Source organism: Athene noctua, chromosome 10 (genome assembly GCF_965140245.1).
Source record: "Athene noctua chromosome 10, bAthNoc1.hap1.1, whole genome shotgun sequence".
NCBI lineage: Eukaryota > Metazoa > Chordata > Aves > Strigiformes > Strigidae > Athene > Athene noctua.
The window spans coordinates 10310434-10321658 of NC_134046.1; the positions used below are offsets into that span (position 1 = coordinate 10310434).

Below are 11225 nucleotides of genomic sequence, written 5' to 3' on the forward strand. Positions count from 1 at the left end.
AGTTTTTTAGAGCATTTGCAACACTCTTTAAAACCAAACATTTTACTGTTATTATTTAATTGTCCAGCAGCATGTTCCCAGAGCATAACATGCTGCAGTGGGAAAGAGGTACTGGTAGTCAAGCAGTGACCTAGCAGAAATGCTATCAACATACACTCTGCTTTATAGATTACCCTAGTAAAACATACATGCATATACAGTCTTTTCTTTTCATTGCCATTTACAACCTACATCAATTCACTTGGCCAAGATGTTAAATAACCCAGGATGCTGAAGAGAGCTTTCCTCCCACTCATAACCTCAGCTTTGCACATACAGGAACCTGCACAACACTTGTGGCAGCAAGCACCGAAAAAACTACCATTTAAATAAAGAAAAAGTCACAGTAAATGCTGACATTTTAGTCATAAGTTTTTGATGTAAAAACTGCACATCATCCTGCACATGTATGTTCTACCAACACGCAATCCCACCACCCAGGAGAGTGCTACTGTCCTGCGCCTACAAGATCAGGACCACCAAGGGTTACTACCTGCTCCAATGTCTAATAAGCATCAAGCTCACCCTGATGTCTGTCCCCCTCCTCGGTGAGGGCACCAGTAAGTAACTGGGTGGTAACAAATAAAGACCTGGGTTTTATGGTTTTAGAAACAACTATCCTCAACCAGTAGGACAGAATCACATCCAGGCAACTGCAATAAGCCTTAAGAAGCCAGGAGGTAATCAAAACATTTGATTATATTCAGGAAAATTAAACAATGGTTTCTATATCAACCATGCAAGTCCTATTTCCCACTTTCTCCATGTAAAATATCTCCACAATAATGTCATTAAAACAGTATTTTTCATCTTGCACATTTTACTGGGAATGCTAAGAGACAAGGATTTCAACAAATGGAGCATCTTCAAAAGCAGAGATGCATGGTTCTTCTGTAAATGAACTGTGAAAATCAGTATGCTTGCAAGCTAAACAAAATTTATCATTTACTGACCCACTCTGGATTGGATTAGACGGGATTGCTCCTTATGTAGTCAAGTAGTGCAATATGCTGAAAATGATTGTCCTGACCTCTGTACAAGCAAAAGGGATGCTGGCCATGCTTTACATTAAGTCAGATTGTGGAAAACCAGTTGATTTTCCCCACCAATTTACTCCAAAGAGAAGTTTACAGCTACGAACAGCTGTAATTTATTATATTTTAAATTTCATAAGAGACCTAAATATGTTGAGCGATAATACTCTTCAGAATTGTCAAGGCCTACTGAACTGAAACGTACTCCCCAAATTACAAACATGGTACTGTGATTTCAGCAGTGCTAAAGAAATAGTATAGTATTTTTATAAAAGGAGTCAGTACACAGGAATAAGAGCATTTTTTAAAACAATTAATGGCAGGGTGGCCCATCACTGCTTGGATCAAAGTGTAGATGGCAAAGTAAACTGGATTTAACCATAAATTCTCAATGAAGCTCAAACTACTGTTTTAAAACTACAGTAAAATGCAAGATTTCTTACTTTTCTATTACAATTGAACATACATCTCAAAATTAAAGAAACATCATATAGCAATAAATCTATAGTAATAGATAGGAAACCTGCCTATACCCCTTGCCTCTGGTGCTTCTTGTGCTGTGGCCACCACACCTCACTTGAGCAAAGCAGGTCTCAACTCCACAGGGTCCCTGGCACTGCAATACACAAGTCACTTGCTACGGTTAAAAAAATGCTTCATTAAGGTTTTTTTACTGAAACACAGTATGGACTAATTTGTAACAGCTGGATCGTTTTAATCATTCTGGACTTTTGCTGCAAATAAGCTGCAATCAGAAAAGTAGGGACACCTGCCACCACCAGACACACACCTAGGCAGGGGTGCAGCACAGAGCCTTGCTCCAACCTTAGCTGTTGGAATTGCAACCTATTAGGCAGCACATGGGCCCCCAAGGTGACAGGGACATTGGTGGCACTGTCTTGTAAGTCAAGACTTCAGTTCCACAAAGATTTTATAAACTCCTTCATGCTTACACTTACTAGCTCCTTGTCATCATAATATGTGTTTCCCCCTCAAGCTGCAGGTCAGAAATTTAAATAATATGCACTGTATTACAGAGATCGTCATGCCCTACCTCCACCCATCACAGCAGCACACCAGAAGGAACAAGCCTTTAAATAAAAACAACTTCCACTGTATCTTTGCATACAGATTGGTGAAGCAACAGTGCATGTACATCTGAAGTCATACTAGCAGATCATTTACTGTGCAATGATGCTGAGGGATCATTTTGGGGGTTGTGTTTTTTCTCTTTTGTGTTTTGTTTTGGGGTGGGGTCGTCATGTTTAGGTTTTGTTTGAGGTCTGGTTTTGGTTTGTTGTTTTCTTGGTTTTAGTTTGTTGAGTTTGTTTGGCTTCAGCTACAAGACTTCCTGACACAAGAAACAAAGCAGATAACAGGTCAGGCAAAATAAAAGACAATTCAGCCAACTGTTACATTTTAAAAGCATGCTCTCCATAAGCATAAATGTCACCCTGACTCTCTGGAATTAGTCTGACAGCAAATGCTTCTTTCCAATATTTAAAGAAAAAAAAAAGTCTAATCTATTGATGTTAAAGTACCCAGGAGAGAACAAACCAGTTAGAAGAAGTACTTGCCTGAGTTTGGTGCATTGGGGTGCAAGTTAGCAGTGTAACTCTCTAATGGAAGAACCCTGAGGTTTATTCTTGTATTTTCCATCACCCAATAAATAACTGATCAATAAGAACCTCTCAGACAAGTCTGGTCATCTCTGGTTTTCTCTTCCTATTATCTGAAGCACTTGTTCAAAAGCCTTTTACAGCCCATGTTGCTGTGTCTCATTTTCTGGGCCCACCATATAGGTAGCTCTACAGTACATATTTTTAAATGCTTCATGATTCACCGTCAAACACCGCCAACACAAAGTTCTTCCTGTGTGCAATCAGCATTAATAAAATACATGTCATGCTTTCAAATACTGTCCATTCTCACTAGGTAATTTTCTCCAGGAAAACACAAGTAGGCTGCAGACATGATTGTTCAGGGCTGAGCACAACTTCAGTAACTTTGACTGCTGTTTTACTCAGCTGGAAATGCAGCAACTTTGCTAGTTAATTATTCTTTACATTGATCAATAGATACATTTTTCTCTTGAAAAATACTTAAAAGTTATATAGTTTGGGAAAATTCCCACACCAGCTATGCAAAATTAAAGTATCATTGACTTTAAGGAATATTATACTTTATTACATTTAAAAAGTGAAACTTTAAGAGTATAAAACTGCTCTTTCAACTGCTACATGTTACAAGCTGTGTTTTAATTGATCTTTTCTCAGACAGAATTTCAACATGCATGCTTTAGATCAACACAAAGTATCTGCATTATTTCACCAGCTGCCCACCATGTTCTCTCTTCAATCAACCAAGTATGACACTAAGCATCCTTAAGATTTTATGAACTCCTGCCACTTCCCTTCATCCTATATTAGCTCCCCTTTTCTTTGTATTAGGCATCACACTAAAAAAAAAAAAAAAAAAAAAGTCAAGCCCTATCTATAGTAAATTTAAGCTGACTGCAGTCAGAGCTTGCCCCCCCTCCCATTTTTGTTATCAAACAGTACCCTCCCAGATTCACTTAAAAGGCCATCAACTTTGATCTGGTTTTCATCTGTTAATGGACATGAGAACAACGTGGCCTTTTGAGCACTGAATCAGCACCTGCAAAGAGGAAAGTTTATGCAAACCTGCAGCCTCTACCTAATCCTTTCCTATGTTAAGGCATGTGACAAGGTATTACTGATGACTCTTTAATTTTCTTCCTCTAATGTGTTCTCCTACACCACATGCTATAAAACGTGTATATTCAAATCTACATCAAGAAGTTAGGGCTATGACTCTAAATAGCTTCACTAAATCAAAGGAGATGTTAGCATAAGAGAAGATTGCAGCTCTATCAACTTCATCCTTCTGCATTTTAATCGGTTTTAATTAGGATATCGCTAACTGATCTTTCTCTGGTTTGGCTGAAAGAGGCTGCCTCTGAGGGAAACTTAAGCTGTAGAGCTGCAAAACAAAGAAAACCCAAATCAAACAGACCGACCTAGGAAAGGACTTGCTGTCACTGCAGGTATGTTTGTTAAGGACTGAAGCAAGAGCGACCACTTCAGAGCATGAGCATCAAGGCATATCATCTGCTCCTCCATTTACAGAGACAGTTTCTGTGGCACATTCAGTTTTGAAGAACCAAAACAGTAAGCTTTGAATTCTTTAAACAAAAGTTGATTTCAAAGTATCTTGTCATTTAAGCCATGTTGACATCACACATGTACGTGACCTTAAGTAATGCATCCATCACAGAAATCCCCTGAATAAGTCATTTCCCATCACCCAATAACTGTAGTAGTGTTCAACTTTAATGCATGCATGCATCTCAGGTGACTATGATCTAGTGTTCACTAGTTTCAAATATGAACTAGAAGGCTAAATATTTGATATCAGAACAAGACAGACCTAGCTGCCAGAAGTCAGCACCAAGAATGATGAAAACCAATACATGCAAAAAGTAACTTTACAGGTGAACAGAGTTCCCATTTTCCTTGCATCTTCTAGTACATCAAGCCACATCTTATAATTATTTCTCAAGTGATCCAAAATCTTCTCTATACTCAGGAAGGACACTTACCACCAGCCATAGTCATGCCTCATCACTAATAACTTCTTCCCTCTCTCTGTAGTCTCTGCAGACTGTAGTTAATCTGTGTTTTCTAGTATCGAAGTAAACCCTGATAATCACTTACAGTCATATAAAAGCACTGGTTTATGTCATTTGTAAGAATTAGTCTCTTCCAGGAAAAAGTAAAAAGATTTGAACCTATTTGCAGAAGTTTCCCATTATAATACCATAAGAACATAAAGATGTTGCACAAAATGAGAGTACAATGACTCTTGCTTCAAAAAAAAACCCCAAAACAACCCAACCCTAAAACCATCCCCCTACACAAGCAGTTAGAAATGTTTATTTGCAGGAGAAAACTCCGATACAAACATAGAAAAGTAACACGAAAATATGGCATTCCTAGATACCTTCAGTGACTTGATCTTTAGGAGTTTAAAGAACAAGGTTTTTTAAGTAGGTCTGTAAGTCACAAGTCCCTAAACCCCCAAGCCTAGTGATTTGCAGAGTGGGCACCCAACTGGATACATCCACAGATTTCTGTGCAAGACCCTAACCAAGGACACCGGCATGGGAGCTGAATGACTGCCAGAGCTACAGCAGTTAGGTGCAGGGCCAGAGCTTGCCACTGCTCCGCAGCAGCCCCGAACCCCACAGGCTTTCTCAAGAAGTCTAATAGCGTTACTTCCCTTAACATAAAAGGTATCAAGTCGCAGATTAATGAGGCAACCTTACCTGATATTCTGTTCATTAAGCAACCCTCCGCAAAACCAGTTTTGGAAAAATCCCCTAGCAGATGCCAGTGCCAACTTGCAGATCCTCTGCTCTGACAACACAGACCCAAATGGCACCTCCTACTGCTTTACATAAGCAGAAAACACCAACGCTTGAAGCTCAAAGCCTGCAGTTCATTCCCAGGGCAAGACAACACTCCAAGTAATACAGAAGTAAAAATACTATAGAGTCTGTAGGAGCCCTGATGAGCAAAGGAAGCGCCTTTGCAGCTGGACAGGGAGCTCACAGCACAGGGAAGAATCACAGGGCATCAACATGCCTCTAAATTACAGCCCCAACAGGTCAGCAGCATTTTTAGCAAGAGTTACACACCTTCACTAAACCATTTTCTTCAAATGCTTTCACAAATTCATTTGCCAGATTAGTACGGGAAGTCTCTTGCATAATAAATAACTTTCTGGAATAATTCCACATGGAGTAGCAAAGTAGCAATACACTTTCAATGCTTAAAAGTCAGTTCAGCCTTTTCATTATTAATTTTAATAATTTGTTCCTAACTTACCATATACATTAAAAAAATTACATCACTGAACAAATCTGGCATGCAGCTTAAGCTACTGTTCAAGTTTCTCTTGCAAAATACCATGGTCAATAGTTTGGAGAGTTTGCTTGTCCTTCATAAGGTCTTGAATATTTTTGCACTCATGATAAAAATACTAACATTATTTTCCCTGATGTAAAACAAGCACTTTAAGGACAGCTAAAAATCAGTATGCTAGCGATTCTGTGTGTGTGTGTGTGTGTGTGAATGTCATCAGTAAGGTAATCATGACTAACCAGTTAGCACCCAGAGCTACTCCTAGATCATTTCACATCAGAAATGGACTGATCTTCCTCCGACACATACAGCAAAACGGTGCTTGGATTTAGGTTAATTGCAGCCAGGCACTATACTTAACTGGCAACAAGGTCACACAGTGATACAGGGGACAGCAGCAACTCATACCCAGTCAGATATAAATCATAAATAAAAATCAAAAAGTTCCAAAAGAGAAGGCAAATAATTTGTGAAGGAATGAACACCAGAGCAGACAAACCTGCTGAGAGGCTACTGCAGAGAGCTACAGGAACAGAGGGAGAGCAGAGCCGTAAACCATGCCGAGCCACATTACCACCGACTCCACCGAGAGAGGTATCACTGAAACTTCTAGCTCAATCTCTGTCCCCCCTGTCTGATGGGAAAGTTCTGGTTTTGTCGAAATTCAGTGGAAACTGAACAGTCCCGAATGACGTACAGAAAGCAGAAAACGATTATTCAAGGGGAAAAAGGAAGAGCTTTTCCAAACGCCTTCACTGGAGTTGTGTGGGGTTTGGGTTTTTTTTGGAACAAACACGCTGGCGTGCCCACCAACATCAGAGAGAGACGAGAAAAAACTCATATACCCCCGTTCTTCAATTTGAGACAATTATTAGGACTTAATTAAAAGCAAAGCCAGAGGAGCACCGCTCTAGACCTTGAGTAACTCCAAATTGACTTAAAACAATTTTCGGGGAGGGGGAAGGATGCAAACATTCAGGTTTTCGGTAGTTGCGACGCACCAGTGCAGCCGCCGGGCCAGGCCGAGCCGACAGAGGCGGCAGCGCCCAGCCCCGCCGCCCCCGGGCGCTCTCCTACCCCCGCGGCCGGCGGCTCGGGATCCACGGCCGAATTCTGTTGAGCGCTCGCAACCGAGGAGGAGATGCTTCGGGAGGGGGATGGAAAGTCGCGCAGCGGCTCCCCGCCGCGCACGCAGGGAGAGGTGCCTCGCTAATGCAATTAGTAGAAATCAATCAGGCGAACAGCAGCGGTGCGTTTGCACCGGTACTGCAGAAGCACGTACCAAGCGCCCGGACTGCACCTTACCTGGAGGAGCTTTTATTTTCCTCACTGGACTGTAGATGTTCAGCGAGGCAACACCCCAGCCCCCGCTGTTCCCCCCCAACGCAGGCAGGGACCCCTCCCCAGCAGCGGCGTGTCCCCGCGGGCTGACGCCGGCTGCGAGCCCCCAGCCGGAGCCGCTTCGCCCGCGCTCGCCGCCGGCAGCGCCCGGGGCGCAGCCCCGCTCCCCCTCCTCACCGCCAACCCGGGCGCCCTCGGAGCGGCCCCACGTGTGGCCGCGGTTCCCTCCCGCGGGGCGGCAGCGGCGCGGCGGGGAAGCCCTCAGCCACCCCGCGCCCCTCAGCCGCCACCCCGGCGGCCGCCGGGCACCCAGCCCAACTTTGTTGCCCGAAGTTGCCCACCTCAAGCCCAGCCGCTTCCTCCGCCGCCGTCGCCGCCACCGAGCCTCGCGGAGCCCTTCCCGCCGAGCCACCCGCCGTAATCCTGCCGCTCCCGCGGCGCCCGGCGCCTCTTCTGGAGCGGCGAGCGCCGCGCTTCAGGCGGCGGGGCGGGGCGGGCACGGCCTCCCGCCCACCCGCTCCCCCGCCGCCCGGGGCCCGGCCCAGCCTAGCCTAGCTCAGCTCAGCCCAGCCCAGCCCAGCCCAGCCTAGCTCAGCTCAGCCCAACGCAGCCCAGCCGCCGTGCCGGGCAGGTCCGGCGACGCCGGCGCGGAGCGAAGAGGGAAGGCGGAGGCTTCCCTGAGGGCCCGGGAAATCTCCGCTAGAATTTACCCCCAGGCGGCGTGAACTCGCCGCGGTACCCGGGCGGGAGGGGGAAAAACGGGTAAAACGTTCTCCCGCGGCGAGAGGGTGCGGTGTCCGCCTGCCCCTTCCTGCTCAGGCCGGGCGAGCCTGGTGTTGAGGAAGAAAGTTGACGCCTAAGAGCTTAAATAAAAACTCCCATCTAGTTTCTGGGCTGCAAGCCCAGGGAAAGAATCAGGTTCACGGAGGTCTCTGTGCAGGAGCCGGATGGAGATTTTATTGAATCTGGCTTCGGCTGATCCCAGTATTAGAGCTGTGTTGCTGTAATTAAGGCTGAGCGGAATTCCTATAAGTCCCTTTCTTTCACAGGTTATATAACAAATAGTAATAAGTTCCCTGAAACCTCTATTATCTTGTGGGACCCCGAAGCACAGTGAAGTATGCATTATAATAAAGTGCAACGTTAGCCTACTCTGCTTTGCCAGTTAGACAAGGGATGGATTTGGCTTTGTGGCCATGGGGAGGTTGTTGATGGCAAGAGAAGGGAAGGACTTGGCGAGTGTCCTCTGCCGCGCAGAGGGCTCTTGGGCAGGGCTGGTGATGCATGGCTCTGCGGGCATTGGGAGGAAGGACAGGAAGAAAACAGTTTGCTCCTTCAGCAAAGAAGATTTAAGTTGCTGCCACCTCTGTTTCCCATTCTGTCTGTTTTTCTGATGAATTATTGAAATGTGCTGGCTGGGACATGGTGACATCTCCTCTGGGGACTAGTAGAAACTCAACACAGCATCTGTTGACCCAGTCTTAGTGTAGGAGCCCTGACCTGAAGAGACATCTTTACTTTTCTGTGCATGTGCGAATCTATAATTAAGGAATGTCCAGCACTGAAATGTCCAGCACTTCTGTAATGAAATGTGACACTGGACTGAGGAAGGGATGTCAAAAAATAAATCATCTCAGAAAAACAAGATGCATTTTTAATTGGCAGAGTGCAATCACATAGGACTCATAGAGATGATAAAATAACTGAGATTTAACGAGTTACTGTTCATGAGCTGAGCACTGAGATTCATACTAATATGGTTCCGCTTGGCTTTGGCATCGAGCAAGCGCATGCACTTAGCCTGTTACTGTAGCTCAGCTGATGTATTACAGCATGGCAACTCCATCACATCTCTAAAATTCCACTTTGGGCTTTTACCTAGAAGATAATGTTAACTTTTTGTTACTATTACACAAAGTCTTAGGATAAGACTAGGGTCGAACCTTAGTTTTACAGCAGACTCTAGCACAGGTAGAAGCACCATGGCTGTGGACACCTCTGCAGGGCATTGACTGATCCCAGACCCCCAAGCAAAGCCCAAAATGCAGATGTGGCTTCCTCAGAGTTCTGCCGTTCACATATTCTGTACCCCTGATTCACTTGGGCTTATGAGAGCTGACAAGGTCGCGGGCCTATGGCATAGTTCTCCACTTGGAAATATTAGCTTCAGCTGTGCAAGACCAGCATGAGAAGGATAGCCTGTACTTTTATGCTTGACAGACCACAGGAGCTGTTAAAATTTTGAAAATGCATTCTGCAGCTTGCCTTCCCTGATGTCCTTTGTCACCTCCAGCCTAGACCCACATTTTGACTACTTTGGCCAAGTAATTTATTTTTTCAGTTTCAGTTAAGTGAAAGACTTCAAATTCCTGTCATAGGTATCAAGTTACACCATGTAAAAGATGATGCTTTTTTTTTTTTAAAGTTTGTTAGAGGCACTTTATGGGATTGTGAGGTCAAAAAGATGACTCCAATCTTTGAGATGACAAGTAAAAAGGGATCAAAAGCACTCTTTGCCTTGCTTGTTTTATAGCAACCCAGGCATGTAGAAATAGTGGGTTTGTAAGTGCTTTTCCTGTATTCATTTCAGAAAACACAGCACACATGCAGTATCACTGTATACTTACTGAAGATAATCAATTTGTAGATGATAAATTCTCTGAGGCTAGATGGCATGTTTTCACACAGTACCTGATACTGTGATGCCCTTCTGCCATCTGGGGCTTCTGGACCAACTGTAATATACATGTTCAATAATAAGAACTTAATTGCAAGTCTCATGCTACTTCCAGCTTAATGATTTTTTTTCATTTCAACTTGTCATTCAAACATCACTGTCGACATGTCTCAGAAATTATACGGGAAGAACATGCATGCTTCTACTCTAATGTTGTCTAATTAATGCTTCCTAAGTATTAAAGTGTTTCCACTTTAATTTATGAGCATGGGTGTAAGCAGGTAAATGAATATGATATTTAAACTTTTCATTTAATAAATAATTTAGCTGGAAGACCCAGATTAACCCTGTCCATCCTGATGCCTGCTGATGTAGACCTAAGCCATCAACTGAGCACTTGCTCCCATTAACTACACCCCCCTCACTGCTCTCTGCCAACTGCTACAGTTGCTATGTCTACTTTCAAGTAGTGTTTCTCTTGCCATGCTCACATTTTCAGCACATGGATTGCCTGTATAACTGTTTTTTTCACTGCTGTTATCACTGTCTGCTTTGAAAAACCTTATTTTTTCAAATTTTAGATGGGAATTTAGCCACCAGTATCAAGTAGATGCAGATCCACCATAATTTCTCAAAAAAAAAAAAAAAAATCATCACTTGTCTCTTAGATGCTTTAATTTCCAAAGACTTTCTCTTACCACTGACAGAAATACCAACTAACTCACCCCAAGCTTAAATTGAACTGGTTTTGCATCTCTAGAATGTTGTCAAATTGGGATATAGCCAATGGGACTCGATTGACCATTAGTCTGGTCTTACCACTGACAGTCACTGCTATCAGTTTCTTTGGAGGTAGATTTAATCTGAAACAACCACTAGACAGTAGAATATTAAAAATAAATTGAAGAAAAACTGTTGAAAATTTAGTTTTCTGTCTTTCTATGTGTAAGGGTTATAGTAGCCCGCCTTTTCTATTCACACTTTCAGGTATAATAGTGGCAATGATAAAAATATATGGACAAAATATATGATGCTTTGGATGCAGTTAAATGAGTAGAAAATCTACTTTTTTTCCAGTAATACTTATGGAAATCTTATTTAAAGATAAGTGTTTAATGTAAATTTAATCTTTCTCATTTTTCAGGCGTTCTTGTCTCCTTAAGCCAACACTGATATCAGCTTATCTGA

At 43.2% G+C, this 11225-nt stretch overlaps 1 protein-coding gene across 2 annotated transcripts in view; it reads right to left on the minus strand.

Annotated features, from left to right (window-relative positions):
* The window catches only part of LOC141964402 (contactin-3-like), a 113345-nt gene extending 105537 nt beyond the window's left edge, over positions 1–7808 (minus strand). For both annotated transcript variants that reach the window (XM_074914753.1, XM_074914752.1), the window contains exon 1: positions 7702–7808. The gene's annotated coding sequence lies outside the window, so the exon portion shown is untranslated. The remainder of the gene's footprint in view (positions 1–7701) is intronic.
* Positions 7809–11225: the final 3417 nt, after the last annotated feature.